Raw genomic sequence first — 21,702 nt, forward strand, 5'->3', positions numbered from 1 at the left:
CATATAAACATGAGGCCCCGTGATCCTGGCACTTGCGTCATATATAGTAGGTGTTTTAAAATGGTTTTTAGGGAAGAAAACCTGAGCATATTAGCTATGCGGTCTTAGCATAAAATGCTAGTGTGTTTTAATTTCAACAAGAAGACAAGTTATCTATTACAGATGGTTTTCCTCAGAGCAGGAATTCTTAATGGTTTAAAATATTTGGTCATTCCATTTTAATATTAGTATTTTACCATATTTGGTCATTCCATTTTAATATTAGTATTTTACCATATTTGGTCATTCCATTTTAATATTAGTATTTTACCATTCTTGATTTCTTTGGCAATATCAGCTATTTTATTCTTGTCGTTTAAGGCCATCCTTCTGAGTAGATATCCATAGGGTTCATCCTCTTGTGAAGGGGTGCAATAAACCCTTCGCCTTAAGTACTAGCTAAAGAAAATGATAATGAATATTTATGTGCCATTTCGTGGTTTACACTTGGGCGGTGAATGAAAAGGCTCCTGTCACTATTTAACAGAGAAGGACAGGAGGCCCAGAGGCTTGAGCAGCACCATGTCATGGAAGGAGGATTCCATTTAGAGTCATGAAACCTGCATGGAGGTCGGTCCTTAGGACGTTTGAGGTCCTTCCTATTCATCGTGGCTGACTCTAGGATGTTCGAGGTCCTTCCTATTCAAGTTCGAGGTCCTTCCTATTCATCGTGGCTAACTCTAGGACGTTCGAGGTCCTTCCTATTCATCGTGGCTGACTCTAGGACATTCGAGGTCCTTCCTATTCATCATGGCTGCCTCTAGGACGTTCGAGGTCCTTCCTATTCAACGTGGCTGCCTCTAGGACGTTCGAGGCCCTTCCTATTCAAGTTTGAGGTCCTTCCTATTCAACGTGGCTGCCTCTAGGACGTTCGAGGTCCTTCCTATTCAAGTTCGAGGTCCTTCCTATTCATCGTGGCTGACTCTAGGATGTTTGAGGTCCTTCCTATTCAATGTGGCTGCCTCTAGGACGTTTGAGGTCCTTCCTATTCAACGTTGCTGCCTCTAGGACGTTCGAGGTCCTTCCTATTCAAGTTTGAGGTCCTTCCTATTCATCATGGCTGACTCTAGGATGTTTGAGGTCCTTCCTATTCAATGTGGCTGCCTCTAGGACGTTCGAGGTCCTTCCTATTCAAGTTTGAGGTCCTTCCTATTCATCATGGCTGCCTCTAGGACATTCGAGGTCCTTCCTATTCAATGTGGCTGCCTCTAGGACGTTTGAGGTCCTTCCTATTCAACGTTGCTGCCTCTAGGACGTTCGAGGTCCTTCCTATTCAAGTTTGAGGTCCTTCCTATTCATCATGGCTGACTCTAGGATGTTTGAGGTCCTTCCTATTCAATGTGGCTGCCTCTAGGACGTTTGAGGTCCTTCCTATTCAACGTTGCTGCCTCTAGGACGTTCGAGGTCCTTCCTATTCAAGTTTGAGGTCCTTCCTATTCATCATGGCTGACTCTAGGACGTTCGAGGTCCTTCCTATTCAATGTGGCTGCCTCTAGGACGTTCGAGGTCCTTCCTATTCAATGTGGCTGCCTCTAGGACGTTCGAGGACATTCAAGGTCCTTCCTATTCAACATGGCTGCCTCTAGGAAGTTCAAGGTCCTTCCTATTCAACGTGGCTGCCTCTAGGATGTTCAAGGTCCTTCCTATTCAACATGGCTGCCTCTAGGACATTCGAGGTCCTTCCTATTCAATGTGGCTGCCTCTAGGACGTCCGAGGACATTCAAGGTCCTTCCTATTCATCGTGGCTGCCTCTAGGACATTCGAGGTCCTTCCTATTCAACGTGGCTGCCTCTAGGACATTCGAGGTCCTTCCTATTCAATGTGGCTGCCTCTAGGACGTTCGAGGTCCTTCCTATTCATCATGGCTGCCTCTAGGACGTTCAAGGATCTCTTCACCGTTCTGCGACCACTCCGTATTCTCACATGTAAAGCAGAGGATTGGCGTCAGCTAGTCAACAGTTACTCATTAAGCTGCTTCTATGCTCCAGGCGCTGTGCTAGAGAGGGAGGCCACACTCAAAGAGCCCCCGAGTCCCCCTTCACTGCTCAGGATCGGTGACCGGAGAGAAGCAGCCGGCTTCTCGGGGCTCCATGAAGCGCCCTGTAAAGTGAGGTTCTCATGACTGTCACAGTCACCGTCAGGGGATAAAACACTTCCCAATTGTATCAGTCAGAACTGAGTGTGGAAAGGGCTGGCACATCTCTTTGAATCAATGAGGCTATTGGCCAGAGCCTTGCTCACAGCCTGAAGAGTTTATCAAGGGAGGCGTTATCGGAGAACCTGGTGGCGATTCTGAGGTTCGGAAACAGAAGACACGGGAAGCACCAGGCAGGAGGAGAGCACAGACCCAAAGCCCTGGGCACCTGCTGAAGGCTGGGCGAGTTCTGGGAATGACCTTTCTTCAGCCTGCAGCCAGCGCCTTTCTGTTCAGACACAAGCAGCTTGTTCCGTTGTTTTGTGTCATCCCGCGATTCCGGGCAGCCTGAATTGTGCCTCAATCATGAAGCCACGCCGTCGCTACGAATGACTATCAGTGTCCATTCAGGCAGACAGCCAAAGCTCTGCCTCAGTGATGGAGAGCGAACCCATCAGGAAGTGAGCACCGGGGGGACCCGGGGCCTCACCTGAAGATGAGCTCATTACTTTAACAAGGCGTTAGGAAAAAGGGATCAGCTTTTATTGGACACATCGGAACTCCTGCAAGGGAATATTGGAGTTTTATGCAACTCAGTAGGAAGCTGAATGTTTCTAGTATGGAAGATCACAGAAAAGAGACAGAGTAGGGCGCCAGGCAGGAGGAGCATGTATCTAGCTCACAGAGAGTAAGAGAAGAAAAAGTCAGGGAACAGTTAGAGAATTAAATAGATCGGTAGAGTGGATTGATGGTGGATGTTCCATGCTAGAAACTTCCTACTTCCTAGTGAGCTCTATAAACTCTCAAGCTCGTTTCTAAGTGAGGGGCAATATAACGGCCCCAAAGGTGCCTTTGGTTCCCTCCTCTGAGGCTTTAGGGAGTTCATTTTGGACAGAAAACGAGGAGTGCTAAGTGTTGAAACCGACTGGTAGCTGGTTCAAGGTGGAAACGGTGACATATCATCAGTTGCTTACGTTTAAGGTGCAAATATCCTCAATGAACTCAGAGACATCTAGAAATACCAGCTCTTATTGGAGCATCGTGCATGTTATGTGTATTTCTGCCACAACTGAGGAGAAGGAGAAAGTGGGGAAATTAATTTGGGAAGCGAATAGCTGGCTAAAAATATTTAGAATAGGACTTGAACTTTTGACTTAAAGTATGACACATTTCTGCCCAGCAATGGAATAATTGAAAATGGCGTGGGAGGGAGGAAAACCTATGTAGGTCTCCCAAATGATAAAATAGAGGGAGTCATTACAAGAAGGAAGACTTGTGGCTGAGAAATCCAGACGTTTCCACAAGACAACTGGCAAGAAAAGTCAATCATAAAACCCTTGGATTTCAAACGTCTATAGAAAACGATTCCCAGTTTAGGAATAATGCATAGTCCTTAAACAAGCACACGTGCCGCTCCAGGATCACTGAAGCGCGGTGATCAAGACTGCCTCGCGACTCTGGATGGACTGGTTGTAGCCCTTCCTTCCCAAAGAGGACCAAAATGATGTCACAAAATGTGCCGGGATCGAAGTGTGTCTGCCTGATGGATGAGACCAGTATGAGTGCAGAAGTCTCAGGTTCGGCACAAAGAGCTCATGTCAACATTTGGAAGAGAGATGGCTTTAAATGTGCACCTCTGGCCTTTCATTTCTCAAAAGGTTGAGGAACCAGTAAGAGGTTTCTGGGCTGGAAATGAGAGTGTTGGAGGGCAGCGGGCATCACTCCTGAGGAAGACGATTCCAGAGGGACCGCCATCTTGGAAGGCATCGAGAGGATAGCAGTCCCGATGGTGAAGTGCCTCGAGTTCATGCAGGCAAGGAGTGGTTGGAGAAACTGGGCACGTTCAGCCTGGGGAATAGAACTCGGGAAGAGCACGGGGGTTGTCTCCCAGTATCTGAACGAGCCTTAAGCCGAGTTTTCTTCTCTCTAGCCACAGAGGGCCCAGGTAGAAGCATTGCGTGGAAATACAAGAAAGTTAATTTACCCTGGAGATGCTTGGAGAGGTCGTGAGTTCCCCCTCTTCATGCAGGTCCTCATTCAGAGGAAAGATGGCCACGTGCTGGATATATTACCGTGGGGATTTCTTTCCTATATTAATTGGACCAGTTAGTTAATGAGGTCTTCTTTGACTCCAGTTCTGTGATTTTGCCAGTTTACTGTCTCTTTCTCTCAGTAATTCAATTAGCTTTTCCTTTAGGTATTGACATGTTATTCCAGCTGTTACATGTATATTAAATACAGATATTGTGATTGGAAAGAAGCAGTACTAGAGATGGAGAACTCACCCTGAAAGCAGAAGAGCCAGGGTCCAGTCCTGGGCTCTGTCACCTAGGACCAGGCACTCTCGGTGTTCTAGGCAACTTTCTGAAGCCATGCATTTCAAAGGTGACCTGTATTGGTCAAAGGAGCATCCTCAACCATAATTTCTCTGTAACAATTAAGTCCTAAGTCCAGTCCACAGGGGTAGCTAGGTGGCTCCGTAGATTGAGAGCAAAGCCTAGGGTTGGGTGGACCTGGGTTTCAATCTGGCCTCAGACATTGCCTATCTGTGTGACCCTGGGCAAGTCACTTAACTTCAGTTGCCAGCCATTACTGCTCTTCTGCCTTGGAAGTGATACTTAGCATCAATCCTAAGATAGAAGGGAAGAGTTAAAAAAAAAAGTCCAATCCCTAACCCTATTATTTAATGAAATAGTTCCTAGTGGTCTTCATCATGAAGTTTCTCTGTCTCTTACTTGTGCCAGTGTTTGCTTTTCAAGTTTGTAGGATTTTATGTTTAGGACTGGAAAGGACCCCAAGACACCATCAGGTTTAGCCCCTTCTGTTTACAAATGAGAAAACTGAAACATATGGAAATGGAAACATATGATCATTATTTAGTTTTCTATTGACTTCAATAATATTTACTTTTCTGATTTTCTATTGACTCAAACAGATTCTATCGTCTTTCCATCACAGAAGTTCCTCTATTATGTTAAAAGCTCATTTTCCCCCTTTGGAGGAGAAATTCAGTTTTACAGATTAAGTTATTTTTTGTGTTACACCTTTTTCTTTTGCCATTTGGGATCTCATTTTTGAAGATTTTCTCTCCTTCATAATAGTTGCATTTCTGCGTAATCCTGATCGGGGTGCCTAGGTATATGAACTCTTCCTTTTTGGGGGCTTGTAATATATTTTCCTTTGCTTTTGTAAATCTGAATTTTGACTGATAGTTTTGAGTCATTTCAACGCATGGTTTCTTCCTGTCGATGGATAGAGTCTTCCTAATTTCTCTTTACCCGCTGTTGCCTTCTTTCTTGAAGTATGGCATCAATTCTATTTTCAGGAAGTCTGATAATTCTTAAATTATTTCTCCTTAAATTATTTTCCAAGTCCATTATTTTTCATTGTAATGGCTTACATTTTCTACTGTTTTTCAGATCTTTTAATTTTGTCCTAACATATGAATTATTTGTTCCAGTTTGTCTTTCAGGAAAGCCAGTTACTTGTGTCAGCCTCCTTTCTGAGCACTTTATTATCTTCTCCCCTGCTAAGAGCTCTAATTTAAGTTATAGTTTCACTTTTCATCTCTTCATTTCTTCTAGGCCCTGGAAGCCTTTGCGGCCAAGCTTTCTCTTCCCTGAATACACTTTCACTTGACTTTGTGGAGTCCTTCTGCTTTTACCCAGCAGGTTTCTCCTTAAGCATAGTAGTTCTTGGTGGTGGTTGACCTTTTCTTTAGTCACTCTCTTCTCCAGCCTCACTGCTCCTGCACTCTTAGATGAGGTGGACCTGCTTACCCGTTCCCTCCTGAATCTGGCTGCCCTTTCCACTCTTGTGCTGGACTGCATAACCAGGGCCATGACTCACTGGGCCAGAACTCCTGCTTTCACTTTTTTCCTAATGGTTCAACGAAGCTCTAGTTTTAGTCTTTCTTTGTGTTCTGGAACTGGGAGTTGATCCTGAGGCATCAGTGACATTTCGTTCATTGATATCTGCTTGCTTGCTGTGCTGTGTTGGGCGCTGCACTGACGTTCTTCTGCCGAGGCTCCTCTCTAGGCTGTCTGGGTGCCAGGTTGTCCTTGGTCTTGTGCAAACTCTTATTCAGACTGCCTAGACCCGTGGTGGTGAACCTACGACATACATGCCAGAGGGGGAGCTCAGAGCCCTCTCTGTGGACAGGCAGGCTGTTGGCCCAGCACAGGGTTCATTACTAGAAAGCCCGAGGGATAGGGGGCCAGGCCGCTCCTGCGCGCCTCTCCACATGTGCCTGAGGACAGTTCTCGTGCCAGCCCTCCGTCCCTCTAAAAGGTTCGCCATCACTGGCCCAGACCCTGTAACTTCAGACTTTGTCTCCAGGCCCCTTGGTGCTTGTTGGCTGCTGCGCTCGCTGTCTTGTGCTGTAGTAGTGCTTCCTCAGTTGTAGTAGCTATTGTGCACGTCTGGGGGCTCTAGCCTCGGGCCGTTAGAAGGCCCCGTGTCAGTCGGTCTCCCAACCTAGTCTCCTTGGGCAGTAGAGACTCTGGGTGATGGGTCTGTCTCTCACTGCTCTGACAATCCAGATGGCTGTAGGCTCCCGGCTTGCTGGGTTGGCCTCCTCTTTACCTGCCTTCTCGCCACTTAGAAGCCCCGCAGGCATCCTGCGGTCTTATTAGACATTTCTGGACTGGACGAAGAAGCTCATTGCTATTTCTCTTCAGCTTTCTTCTCCCTCTGCTGCATTTTAAAACTATAACGGGAGTATTTCACAAGATAGAGCTGGCCCCTCTCACACCGTTCATGACACAATAACTGGAAACTGGCAGCACCTTGTTCAAAGGAAGGCAGAAAACCAAGATCTCAACACTGCCCTGACGACTGGTCTTTGCTCCTGTTCGGTTCTCTTAGGGCCAGGACTGCTTCTCCCTGAAGAGCTCACAAACAACCCCCAGCTCAACATTTTTTACTTCCTTGGGTAGAAACACAGCTCTAGCGAGGAGAAAGGAAAAGGTCCTATGAGGAAACACAGACCAAGACCAAGCAAGAGAGAGTGGGCAGGGACAATCAAGGAAGAGAAAGAAATCCCACAGCGAGGACAGAGACAGGAGGAAGAGGAGACGAGGTCGAGAAGGAAAAAGAGGCAGAGAGAGACGAGATGAGGAGAGAAGAGAACGGAAGGGACGGGGCAGGATTTGAATCTCATTCATGCTTATTGGACCGGGCGTTCGTGCTCATTCTTGTCTGGGAAACAGAATGATAAAAATAAAGCAATGAAACGTACCCAAATAAAACCATAGAATCAAGGTTTTGACTGAGTTGGGGGAGGTGGTGGTAGATTTGCAGGAAGTGAAAGTAAACTGAGCCCCGACCTGGTGCTCCTTCACAAGAAAAGAATTAGCACCAGAATTTGACTGGGATTAAGAGAAACACACAAAATCAATCTTTATACCTTCGAATGTGGATAGAGTTAATAGAAGATGGTGGCAAGCTCGATGAGAAGCAACCCCACACTTTCCTGCAAGGAGGAAATACTTTTCTTTTTAAATCTTTCAACTACAGGCAGAAACAATCTTTAACAATCGTCTTCTGACATTCTGTGATTCGGAATCTCTCCCCACCTTCTCTCCCTCCTTCCTCCCCAGGCAGCCAGTAGTCCGATTCTGGGTTATGCCAGGGCCCTGGTGCAGTGCCTACTGCCACACTTGTCATGCCGTGAAAGAAGACACAAATCACGCCTATCAGAAGGAACTCGTGAAGTAACTACAGTGGAAAATGGAGCGCTCTGATCTGCAGTCCGCCCCTTAGCAGATGCTCTGTGACTGAGTAGCAGTCTTCATCATGAGTCATTTGGAATTATCTCGGAAGCTTGCATTGGTGGAAGCAGTTTAGTCCTTTACAGCTGATTAGTGCATGATACTTCTGTCGCCGTACGTAGTTTCTTCCTCATTCTGCTCTCTTCGCTTTGCAGCACTTCATGTGAAGTCGTTCTGGGTTTTCCTGAGCTCTTGTTCGTCATGTGGTGTGGCGCAGCAGTATTTCGTGGCCATCCCCACTTGATGAACATCCCCTTAGTTTCCAATCCTTGCCACTACAAAGAGCTGCTGAACGTATCTGTGTACAAGGAGGAGCTTCTCCCCCTCCTTGATCCCTCTGGGATACAGAAGCGGTATTGCCGAGTCAAAGGGCAAGCTTAGCTTTATGGCCCTTTGGCCCTAGTTCCATACTGCTCTCCTGAATGGCTGCCTCAGAGATAGATGCACTGTGTCCCAATGTTCCCACATCCCCTCCGACAGTTCTCATTTTCCTTTTTGGTCTTGCCAGACAAACTCAGAGTTGTTTTGGAGCTTTTTTATATCACTATAGGTAGTTTTAATTTTTTCCTCTGAGGACTGCTTGTTCATATTCTTTGACTGTTTATCAAAAGGGGAATGCCTTATATTTGTATAAATTTGACTCCGTTCTCTATATATTTGAGAAATGAAACCTTTGTCACAGATATTTACTATAAAATGTTCCTCCAGATTTTTGTTTCTCTTCTAATCTTGGTTGCATTGATTCTTGTTGTAGAAAATATTTTTAATTAATGTAATCAAAATTATGCCTTGCACTCTTTCTAATGTTCTCTGTGTCTTATTTTGTCATAAATTCTTCCTTTATCCATACATCTGACAGGTAAACTTCCCCTAATTTTTATATGGTATTCGCTGTATTTCTAGATAAAGTATCCATCTTGGTATTGTAAAGAGGAACTGCTGAAGGAGAGCCTTCTGTTTCTTCTCTGGGCCCTGCCCACAACTACCTGTGCTACCTAACACCCTTTCCCATGCTGTCTTATCCTAATCTTCCCACCAGTAATTAATAAGAAAGGGGAACATCCTGGTTTTGGCTGCTTCACTAAGTAACCCAAAGTTATAGATGCAAAGCTTTGAATTACCTTCGCCCAAGAGGAATTCTGTTGGCTGGACCACTGGCAGATGATTTTTGGACTTAGGGAAATTGCATTCCTCCAAATTAAGTTCTCTACCTACGTGTCAAAGATTCCTCCACGAAATCTTGGCTATCCAGGGAGAATCTCTTAGATCCAAACTCCTCCTTCAGCTTGATGGAAATTCAGGCAGAGAGACAAAACCAACTTCCAGCTCAGACGAAATCCAAGAAGGAAGGAAGTTTCAGTTATTTTCAGTTCAGATTCCCATAATTCCTTGTCCTAAACAGAATCCTCTCCCAGGGCTTATCTCAAAATTCTCTTCTTTCAACTAACTCTAGAAACCAGTCTTATCCCTAACTTATATTCCTACAATATATAGTGTGAGATGTTGGTTTATGCCTAGTTTATGCCATATTGTTTTCCAGTTTTCTCAACAATTCTGTCAGATAGGGAGTTCTTCCCCCAAATCTTCAATCTCTGGGTTTATGGAACTGTAGGTTACTGTGGTCATTTACTGCTGTGTTGATTACCTAACCTAGCCAGTACCAGATTGTTTTAGTGATTATCACTTAATAATATAGTTTTATATCTCCTTCACTTTTTCCATTAATTTCCTTGATACTCTTGACCTCTTGTTCTGTCATGAATTTTACTATTTTTTTATGCTTGATGAATAATTTTTGGTAGTTTGGTATGGTACTGAAAAGGTAAATTTATTTAGATAGAATTGACTTGGTATGTCCCAGTTGTCTATGCAGAAAACTTTATTTGTCTGAAAAATGTTTTGTAATTATATTCAGATTTGGTTTATTTTGGTAGGTAGAACTTCAGGTATTTTGTATTGTCTATAATTATTTTAAATGAAATTTCTCTTTCTATATCTTGCTGTTGTATTTTGTTGATGGTAATAGATGTATTGTTGATTTATGTGGGTTTATTTTATATCTTGTAACTTTACTAAAGTTATTGTTTCAATTAGTTTTTTGGTTGATTCTTTTGGGGTCCTCTGAATATTTGCATCATATCTAATGCAAAGAGTAATAACTTTATTTCTTTAGTGCCTATTCTAATTCCTTCAAATTCTTTTTCTTATTGCTATAGCTAGCATTTCTAGTACAATGTTAAATAGTAATAATGATAATGTTCATCCTTGCTTAACCCCTGATATTATTGAGAACAGATAATGCTTGCTGATTGTTTTAGGTAGATACTGTTTGTCACTTTAAGGAAAATTCCTCTTATTCCAGGGTTTTCTAACATTTTTACAAGGAATGGATATTGTATTTTGTAAAAAGTTTCTTCATCTATTGAGATAATCATATGGTTTCTATTGGTTTTGTTACTGATATGGTCAATTATGCTCCTAGTTTTCCCATTATCCCATCCCTCTATTCCTAGTATAAAACCCAACCCATCATGGCATATGATGCTTTTGAGATATTGCTGTAATATCCTTGCTAGTATCTTATTTAGAGTTTTCATAGAGGGCAGCTAGTGAATTGAGATCCAGGTCCAGAGATGAAGGTCCTGGGTTCAAATGTGACCTTGGCTCCTCCTAGCTATGTGACCCTGGGAAAATCACTTAGCTATCATTGCCTAGCCTTACCATTCTTCTGCCTTGGAACCGATACACAGTATTAATTCAAAGATGGAAGATAATGTTTAAAAAAAAAGAATTTCTGCATCAAAAATCATTAGGGAGATGGGTCTATATTTTTCTTTTTATGTTTTTGCTCTGCCTTATTTAGATATCACTACCATATTTATGTCATAAAGAAAATTTGCAAGAATTCCTTCTTCAACTAGTTTTCCAGATACTTTATGTTGTATTGAAATTAATAGTTCCTTGACTATTTGATAGAATTCACTTGTGAATCATCTGGCCTTGGTGATATTTTCTTGGGGAATTCATTGATGATTTGTTTTCTTTTTTTTTTCTGAAATGGGGTTGTTTATGTATTCTATTTCTTCATCTATTAATCTGGCCAATATTTATTTTTCTAAATATTCATCCATTTCACTTAGATTGACAGACTTATTGGCATTATAATTGGGCAAAGTAACTCCTAATAATTGCTTTAATTTTTAATTAATTGGTTGTGACTTCACCTTTTTCATTTTTTATACTGGTGATTTGGTTTTCTCCTTTTTGTAATCAAATTAACTAATGGTTTATTTGTTTAAATAAGTCTCTTATCAGCTCAGTGGTTTTCTTACTTTCAATATTATTAATCTTCCTTTGACTTTTAGAATTTCTAATTTAGTGTTTAATTGGGAATTTTTAATTTGTTCTTTTTTTAGTTTTTAAAGTTGCATGCCCAGGTTATAATCTGTTCTTTTTTTTTTTTTTTATGTAAGCATTTAGATATAAATTTACCCCCAAGTACAGCTTTGACTGTATCTCATAATTTTTGATATGTTGTTTCCTCGTTGGCTTTTTTCTTTAATGAAATTTTTGATTATTTCTATGATTTGTTCTTTGAGCTAGTCATCTTTAGGTTAAGAATATTTAGTTCCCAATTAATTTTTAGTCTTTCATTCTGCGTTCTTTATTGTGCATGAGAATGATTAAAAACAGACTGACAAATTAAAAAAACAAACAAACAAGAACTAGCAACAAATCAAGACACTATATTATTAGATTAACCCAGGAAAATAAACTTCCATGGGAAGAACTTTTTCTTTGACAAGAACTACTAAGAAATCTGGACAGTAGTTTGCCAGAAAATAGTTTAAATAGTTTAAGATATCTTACGCCATAAACCACATTATATTTTAAAAGAATAAATCATCTGAATATGAAAATTACATCATAGTACAATTTAAGAAGAATAGAGTCTTCTCTTTCAAAATTATGGAGGAACGAGAGATAAAGTATTGAGGAAGTTATAAATGACAAAATAGACAAGCTTGATAATATAAAATTCAAAATATTTTTCAGGGAGAAAATAATACATACAGAATAGAATATGTTATTGACTGGAAATCAGAATGTATAGATTTAGAATTGCAAGGAATGTTAGAAGTCATCAAGTCCAAATCCCTTCATATTACAGATAAAGAAACCAAAGACTAGATACATTTTTAAAACTTGTAGGGGGGTCCCGGAGGTCAGATTTGAACCCAGGTTCAAAAGTGGTTTAAACATATGACTCCATAGGGCATCAATGTAAGTTTATAAAACTATTCCTCACTTGAGTCAGTCAAGGAATTTCAGAATTTGAAAGAACTTAAGTGACTATTTATTTAGTTCAATCCATGCTTAAAGAATTTGACTCATTATTAGACTGAAAGGAGATACTCTAAGCTTATTCAGTAGTTAACAAAAATATTTATTTAGCCATAGCATAAAAAAGATGCACTATAAAGATACAGCACTTAGCTCTGGTACATATAGCCCTGTGTCACTCTATAGAAATGTGTCATCAGCTGGGAAGAATACCTTGGAGTATTTGCCTAATCTAAATGGCCCAGATTACACATTGACAAGCCTTTTTAATGCCTTTTGGTATGATAAAACCCTATCAACTTGATCTGAGACCATCAGGAAGCACAGCTAAGAAACTTGAACATTAACAACCCCTCCCCCCCCATCAAGTCTTAGGGACAGCCCTTTAGCAAAGTAAAATAACTAGCCTAATATTACAATTTGGAGTTGGGGAGGGAGAAAAGTGGAAGGAGAATCTTAGATATTATTATTCCTATCACATGGCTTTTGCCTCTAGAATTCCAATGAAGTGATGCTCTTCAAAACTATACCTTCTGAGAGAGCCATTTCCATGTTTAGATAGCCTTAAATTAGCCAGAAATTAGTTTATTTTCTGACATGAAGCCCAAGTTTATTCCTTTACAATTTCTTATTTCTTTTTTTTTTTTTAATGAAAACCTAACCTTCTGGCTTTCTGGTTCCAAGGCTAAGCAATGGGAATCAAGGGAATAGGGTCATGTAGGTAGGAAGTGTCTGAGTCCAGATTTGAACTCAGGACCTCCCATCTCTAGACCTGGCTCTCAATCTACTGAGCTCCCTAACTGCTCCCTTACCAGTTCCTTCTAAAGCTGCCTTCTTGGGCCAAGCAGAATAAGTCAAATCTCCTTCCATATGACCACTCTTCAAATAATTGAAGTCCACTCTCATGGCTTTTGTAAGTCTTCCTTGAAGCTCCTGACTAACCATCCCCAATTTCTTCAAATGGTCTTCACAGTAGTTGGGTGGCACAACAGATAGCTTGCTTGATTTGGAGGAGTTCAGATCCTGTCTCAGACATTGATCTGTGTGAGCCTGGACAAGGTGCTTAACCTATCTCAGCCTTGGTTTCCTCATTTGTAAAATAGGAATAATAATAATAATACCCACTCCACAGGGCTGTGAAGATCAAATGAAATAACAGATGTAAAACACTGCAACCCTTACAACACTATATGTAAATGCTAGCTGCCATTCTCTTCTTCCTTTTCTTTTGACATCTTTGACTCCTTGACAGCATCATGCTGATACCTTCTTTTTATGTTACCGCTTTGACCACTTTTTTCATTCTCCTTTGCTGAATCTTTATCCATGTTATGCCTAGTTATCATGGTGACCCTCATTGCTTTTTCTTGACTTTCTCTTCTCCCTCTGTACTGTCTTGCTTGATCTCAGCAGCTGCCATAGGTTTAGCATCTTGGCAATATCTTGGCAAATATTTTCCTCTCATATATTTAGACTTTATACATTTAGAACTAGATGCCCTAGAGACATCTCAAACTCAGCACTTCCAAAAGATTATCTTTATCTACAGATCCTTCTCTCCTTATTACTATTGTTATTGTCAAGAGCATCAGCCATCCTTCCAATCATCCCAGACACTTTCACTTTTCTCCTACATAGCTAATCCACTGGCATTTTAAAGTTCACTTATCTTTCATATATGTTTATGCTCTGTTCCTCCTCCTTTTTCCTTTTGAATGAATTTATTTAGTCAATTTAGAACATTATTTATTGGTTACAATACTCACTTTATTTCCCTCCCTCCCCTCCACCCACCTTTCCCACAGTTTCATTGGGTATTACATGTGTCCTTGATCAGAACCCATTTCCATGTTGTTGGCATTTGCACTGGGATGTTCATTCAGAGTCTCCATCCCCAGCCATATCCCCTCGACCCAGGCAATCAAGCAGCTGTTTTTCTTCTGCTTCTACACCCACAGTATTTCCTCTGAGTGTGGATAGTGGTTCACGGTCACTGCATTGCCACTAATGGAGAAGTCCATCACCTTTGATTGTACCACAGTGTATCAGTCTCTGTGTACAATGTTTTCCTGGTTCTGCTCCTCTCGCTCTGCATCACTTCCTGGAAGTCTTTCCAGTTCACACAGAAATTCTCCAGTTCGTTATTCCTTTGAGCACAATAGTATTCCATCACCAACATATACCACAGTGTGTTCAGCCATTCCCCAATTGAAGGGCATCCCCTCATTTTTCAATTTTTGGCCACCACAAAGAGCGCAGCTATGAATGTTCTTGTACATGTATTTTTCCTTATTGTCTCTTTGGGGTACAAACCCAGCAGTGCTATGGCTGGATCTAAGGACAGACAGTCTTCTAGCACCCTTTGGGAATAGTTCTGTTCCTCGTTCTGCCAGAAACTTGGACTCTGTCCATAGGATCCCCCAGATCTGAAAGGTGAATTTTTTGCCTTATTTTGACAAGACACAAACCTCAATGCCACTACCTGGCTAAATTCTCACCATCTTTCAGAAGTCTGTTTCTCCCCGACTTCCAACATCCCCTTATGTGTTGTCTGCTTCCATTATAAACTGCTTTTCTGCAAAGAATGCCTGGCTTGCTTGTATTAATATCACCAGTGCTTAGCATAGAGTCTGGCACATAGTAATCATGTAATAAATATTGTATGTATATTTGTATTTATATATCTATCTCTGTCTGTTTACTTACACAGTCACCAACCTAGTTCATACTTTCATCACCTCTTGCTTAGAGGTTTCCTGTTTCAAATCTTTCTCCTCTCTAATCCATCTAGTTGCCAAAATGATTTTCTTGAACCAACAGTTCCCAGAGTAGGAAATGTAGGTTTTGTAAAATAGAAGATATCAATAACATTTGTATTTTAAATAAATCTTCAGTTATTATTTGAACACAAATTCAACTTTGATTTGAATGTCTTTATAAGTTTCTGAAAAAATTGTAAACACTATAAAGACAAGTCAAAAAAAGCTCTTTTCCCACCATCTTTCTGAACAGATTGCTTCTTGTTATAATGATATGGCTCTTAATAAGTTTCCTTTTTTAAGTCAAAGTATTTCCATACTAATACATTTATTTTTTTCCTGCTTTTTGTTAGTGCTAAGGAGAAAATTCAGACTTACGAAGATTCAAATGGCATGAATCTAAATCACATTTGTACTGCCCTGTCTCAAGACACCTATTTACATGAAATCTCTCCTAGTTTCTCTCCTCCCATAAAATGCAGATGCCACTGCCCATCAGGCCTGTGTTTGCCTCTTTGCACAAACAGTCCAAAACAGTTTTCCTGATCTGTTTCAACTTGAAGCGTTGTCAATATATGGATTGTCTTGCTTTCTAATTCAGTGAAAAATCTAGTTTTCCATTAGTCTCTGCCTTTCTAATTTTCAATACAGTTTTGCTAAATGTAATTATTAAAGGCAGATTCAAGAAAGCAATTACTAAGCTACTGGTTTGTATCTCTGAAGTCTTAATAAACAGCAAAAAGTTGAATTGCCATGAAAAGTATTTCCAAAAAAAATTCTGTCGCGAGGGCACAAACACCAGACATTGGATGTAGGTGAGACGTGTTTACCTCCGTATCAAGTACTCTCTTTTCAAGCACACAGGCCAGCCTTCATTGTGCGTTTATTCCATAACTCTCTACTTTGTGCTTAGTATGTACAAATCACTATGTTCATTACTGAATGGGATACACAGTTCCTTCTCACATGTCACTTAACCCCGTAGGAAAGGCTGTAGATCCATACACACACACCCATCTTTATAATACAAGACAACATAGGTCATACATGCCAATCAGGAGCAGTGGCTTCAGAAGCCGAAAGATGTGCGTCCAGATGTTGCCAGTGACACATGCAACCTGTTCCTGAAACTCCAGGCAAATCGTGTGGCCATTCATGTTCCACGAATGTGTCTGAGACTGCCAATTGCAGAACAATGGCTGTCTTCCTTTGCAGTCTGCACTGGTAGAAGGACATTTCTCTTCCAGACTTCCCTCCATCAGTGACCAAAGTCAAAAAAAGGGGAGGCACGCCAAAAAGGGCAAGGTGGGACGTCTGTACCCCAATTACGATGGATAAGCCAACCTAGAGCACTGTCCTCGGTCTGAAGAAGCCCGGAGTCATTCTAGACCAGTTGGTGTTCACTTAGCCACAGAGCCGTAGACAGGAATCAGAAACAGTTGTTCTATTCAGCAGACAGACGACAGTTTTCCTGAATGGAGAGAATAGTTTCCGAGCCTCCGTGTTGTAGAACTTCAGAGTTGGAAGGGGCTCCAGCATCCATTTGGTGCCAGCAATAACCGAAGAGCAATCCTCCTGCAAGCCCTGGAACAGGTCGGCATCTTGTCCCTGTCCACAGATCTCCAGGAAGGGCGCAGGTGGCCCGGTCATTCAGGGAGAGTTCCTGCTGTTAGGGATTCTTTCGATGGTTGGAAGCTGTCTTGATTGGCTTCCAGACGCTATGTAGAGCCGGGGGAGAAATGGAATTCATCGTGCAGCGTCTGTATCAGAAGCAGGCATTCATGAAATGTCCGGGGCTGAGCACTGCGCTTGGTGCTATGAGGCCATCTCGCCTCGCTGAGATTGCAGCCTGGTAAGAGACACAAACCGTTTTACACGTCCATAGACATAAATAAGTGTGTTCCCCACAGCACTGTTCCTTTGAAGACTGCTATGGGGAGACGGCTCCTGCTCGCATGTGCTTGACTCATTTACGTAGTATCCATCCTGTGTGTGTATATATGTGTTTCTATAGCCATCCCATATATCGGGCATCCATCTGGGAGAACAAAAGCTCAAGAATATCAAATGAATTAATGAAAGCGTATTAAGGAAGCAGAGCAGTGCCGGATTCTAAACTGCACCCATAAGCAGTAATTAGATCAGTGGGACAGAACAGACATTCAGCTAACAGCAATAAAAGAGTATAGTCATTGGGGACTTGACAGAGTATAGATCCAAATTTTGGGAGTAAGCAGTCACTATTTGGTCAAAATTCCTGGGACAGTTGGAAAGGAGTATGGCAAAACCTAGGTGTAGACCATTAGCTTCTATCATTCACCAAGATAAGGTCAAAATGGAGCTATGACCTAGGCATAAAAGGGGATATAAACAAATGAGAAAAACAGGGAACCTACTATCCACCAGATCTACGGCGAGGAGAGGAATTAGGAGTGAGCAGAAGATGGAGAGCATCATGACATGTACAATAGAGAATTTTAGTTTTAGCGTTCACCCTCCAGACCTAGTAGTGGTATTGCGTAGTCAAAGGGTATGCACAGTTTTATAGCTCTTTGGGGTTATAAATTCTAAATTAAAGTAGTATTTTTGAATCAAATGGCAAAGTATTTAAGCATAGAATAGAAATTCATAATGATATTGCTAGGTCTCTAGTTCAAGAAATGTTTCATAGTAGGATGTCGAATACGATCAGATCCAAGAATATAATTTGCTTTTTAATAAATTAGAATACTACTTTTTTACATAAAAATTAACATGTGTTTATAGTTACCTTTTCAGCAGAATTTGATCATTTTTACATTTGAACATCATTTCTTTCTGTTTAATCTTTATTCATAACTCTTCCCTTTTTTTAATGGGAGCACATTCAGTTGGTATACCAGTTTCCTCCCATGTGACAGCAACAATAATTGGTGACCTCCCATCTCTAGGTCTGGCTCTCAATCCACTGGGTACCCAGCTGCCCCCTAAGTAAACATCTTTTTCAAAAAAATGTTAGATCATTGGTGACTCATTCCAATTTCAAGCCTAAACTATCAAAAAATCGATCTGATTGCAGCCCAGCCAATTATAATCTGAGTTCTAAAGTTTCTGTATCTTGTGTCATTATTATCTTCGTGTTTGATGCGATTTTCTATTGTTTCTATGATCTGTACTTGAATCCGTGTCTTTCTTTAAAAAACAAAAACCAAAACTCTTACTTTCCACCTTAGAATCAATAATATGGGTTGGTTATAAAGTAGAAGAATGGTAAGGGTTAGGCCTGTGTTGGTGCTCCTGTGACACATGTGCCATATAGGAATCAGAGTAACCCACAGCACATCACCTTAGTCCTTCATTTATTGACCTTCTTATTTGAGCCAGAGGGGGCTGCTTCCTTCCCCTCTCCATGCATGCCTGAAAGACATTTCTCACATGACCCGCCCCCTCTGCCCAGCAGCCCAATGGGAGCACTTCCTTCCTCCCCTGTTTGGGGCCAGATGGGGGGCTCACATGGGGCATGAGGGTTGCAGTTTGTGCACTCAGCCTCCCAAGATTTGCCGTCATTGCACTAGGCAGTGGTGGTAAGGATCACACAGCTGGGAAGTGTCTGAGGACAAATTTGAACCCAGTAGTCCCCATCTCCAGACCTGACTCTATCCATTGAACCCCCTAATCGCCCTCTGTTCGGTAATTCTTTGGGATTAGATGATTTAGCCTACATTTAATTTGAATCTCTTCTTCAAAGCCCCTTATTAAACATAATTCCTACTGTTATGATCAGTATAGGATGTCTTAAAGGTCTCTGCTTTTCTATATCTGCTTTTGAGATTTCTATTCTTAAATGCATGGTGAATTTTTGTAAAGATAGTATGCAGTTTACAGATATAGATATATTTAATTTATGTTCCAATTAAGCAATTACTATTATAGTTATAGTTATCTAAAATTCTATTCAGATCTTTAAATTCTTTCTTATTTATCACTTGCTTAGATTTGTCTAAGTCTAAGAAGGATACATTGAAATCTGAACTATTATAATTGTACTCTCAGTTTTTCCATAATTTTTCCTTTAAGTATTTAAATGCTATAGTATTTGGTGTATGCATTAAAAGTTGATTTCAAGTCATTGTCTTTGGTACCTTTAAGCACAATATAGTTTCCCTGTTTACCTCTTCTGTTTAAAACAAAAAACTCCTGTGTACTTTAAGGTCATGATTGTTAACAAGCTCCTTTGAGTTGACCTAAAAATACATTTTATTCCAGTATCTTATTTTAATTTTTTTATTCCTTTGGTATTAGTATATTTATTGAAAAAAATTATAAAATATATTGTTGAATTCTATTTTTAATTGATTCTTCTTTGTCCTCTGTTTTATGGATGAGTTCATCCCATTCACACTCATAGTTATAATCATTAATTAGAAATTTCCTTTCATCCTATTTTCTTATACATGTTGCTTACTTTGCCCATACCTTATTAGAGATTCACATTTGAAGCTATCTGCTTCGGTTTCACTGTTCTTTTTTTTTTTTATCAGCTCAGTTCCCAAACATGTTCTTGTCTTTTCTTTCCTTTTTATTCCTTCCTTCCTGATTCAAATATCCAAAAGAGGAGTTTCTTTTTCTTATGGTTAATATCCTGAATCTATCCCCCTCTTGATCTTTTTACCTCGTTCCTCCCTAATTCCACATTGAACTTAATTTTTTCTACCTCTTTATGCAATGCCTCAGACATGACCCTTTCTCTTCACTTAAAATGTTACCACTGTAGTTCAGGACCTCATCACTTCTTACTTGTACTACTGAAACCATTTGTCTCAATTTTTTTACAAATATCAAACTAATCCTCCATGTTGCCTCTAGTATTAAACACAAACACCTTCGTTTGACTTTTAAAGCATTTCAGAATCTAGGTCTGGCTTACTTTTGTAGACCTATTTCGTCAATCTTGCCCATACATACCTTTTGATCCAATAAAATGGCTCTACTTGTGATCTCTCTTATGTAACTTTCCTTTTTTTTTTTAATCTCTAAGCCATTATAAAAACCATTGAGGATTCCTAGCTTCCTTCAAAGCTAAGCTATCATCTTCCACTCTTTCACCTCCCCAAATTACTTTGTATCTGCTTTCTACTTTTTATATTTAGTTTTCTGTTTATGTTTTGATCTGTTTATACATTATTCCTGTCTTAATACTAGATACTCTCATCTTTAGGTCTTTTTAACATGGCTTTCTCTTTTATATCTTCCTACATTTCTAGCTGGTCCTCAGTTTCCTTTGGCAAGTCTTCATTCATATAATGCTTTTTACCTGTGAGTATATGCAAAGCTCTATTCCAATGCCTTTTCTTTTATGTGCTCTCTCTATTTCAGTTCTTTGCAAATGACTCAAAGATCTATACATTCAATATTAACCTTCCTTGAGTTCCAGTCACAGATTACCAATTGCCTTTTTGACATTTCAATCTGAATCTTCTGGAGACAGTGTTAAAATATGTGTGTGTGTGTGTGTGTGTGTGTGTGTGTGTGTGTGTGTGTGTGTGTGTGTGTGTGTATTCTCTCTTGAACCCTTCTTTTTATTGAATTTCTGGTTTCTGTGAAGCATTGCCATTCTTCTAATATCCCAAGTTCATTATCTTGGAAATTTCTCAACTCAAGTCTGTCTGAACTTATCCAGTTACTTGCCCAACTTTGTCATTTCCATCTCTATTAACATCTCTTGCATCCAATAAGCAGCACGCTAATTAAAGCAATGGTTTCAGTGATGAGGACACTGGCTATCAGACATTAACCACAGATTAATTAATTTCCAAAACCAAATCTTTTAGAGAGATCCTTGGAAGGAAAAAAATGCAGTATCTGTTTTTTTCCTCCTGTGTCCAAGACATTTTACAATGGAATACTTGACTGATAACAGTGAAGACATTTCATGACAAGCTTGCAAAAATATTTCATCCATAGCCTTTAATAAAATCTACCTTTAGGAGTACATAGAAGTTGGTGCTTCAATCCTTTTTTATCCCTCTTGAGGTTTCCTAGCAAACCTGCCAATTAAGGTGATAGTTCTAGTGGCAAATCTACTAGCAACTGGACACAGATCAAAAATTGCTTTATTTCATGTAGCCCAGAAGATCATGACTACTTCTTTAAATTGCTACTCATCTTTTTTTAATTTAAATCCAGTTTCTAATAGTTTAAGAAGCCAAACAGAACCTTATATTCTGCCATCTAATCTTGTAAGTTAATGCTCTGGTTTTCCTATGTTCTTTGCTGTATTTTCCTCTTTTGATTTCTGAAACAGTTATCCAAAAAGGTATTTTCTGAGAATTAATTGAATCTTTTTTCTTGAAGTGAATATATGTATATAAATTTTATTTGTACATTTAAATCATTTTTGAGAAGCTTAAGTTGAATGTTTGAACTTTTAAATTGATTTTCAAAATTTGATCAAATGATTTTAAATGCTTTTCTAAAAACTTAAGGCACAGTACAATGAATTTGAAAATAACCTGATGCTTCTAATGTAGAGATTTCTTTTAGTGATGACTTTAGAGTAGAATCATAGAAGAGGTAAAAAGATTTAAAAAAAGAGAGAGTAAAACACTACAGAAAGCAAGTATTGATCTTGCACCCTTACCCAAGTAGAGTATAATTTTATATGATAAAAGGAAA

The 21,702-nt window shown here is 40.1% G+C and overlaps 1 protein-coding gene and 1 long non-coding RNA gene across 6 annotated transcripts in view; one reads left to right on the forward strand and one right to left on the reverse strand.

Moving 5' to 3' along the window:
* Nucleotides 1–20,105, reverse strand: part of LOC130455435 (uncharacterized) — a 30,772-nt gene extending 10,667 nt beyond the window's left edge. Inside the window, exon 1 of the long non-coding RNA XR_008913398.1 lies at nt 9,067–20,105. This is a non-coding gene — a long non-coding RNA (uncharacterized LOC130455435). The remainder of the gene's footprint in view (nt 1–9,066) is intronic.
* The window catches only part of SNX24 (sorting nexin 24), a 212,071-nt gene that overhangs the window by 95,273 nt on the left and 95,096 nt on the right, over nt 1–21,702 (forward strand). The window lies entirely within an intron of this gene.

The sequence above is a fragment of the Monodelphis domestica genome, chromosome 7 (assembly GCF_027887165.1).
Source record: "Monodelphis domestica isolate mMonDom1 chromosome 7, mMonDom1.pri, whole genome shotgun sequence".
NCBI lineage: Eukaryota > Metazoa > Chordata > Mammalia > Didelphimorphia > Didelphidae > Monodelphis > Monodelphis domestica.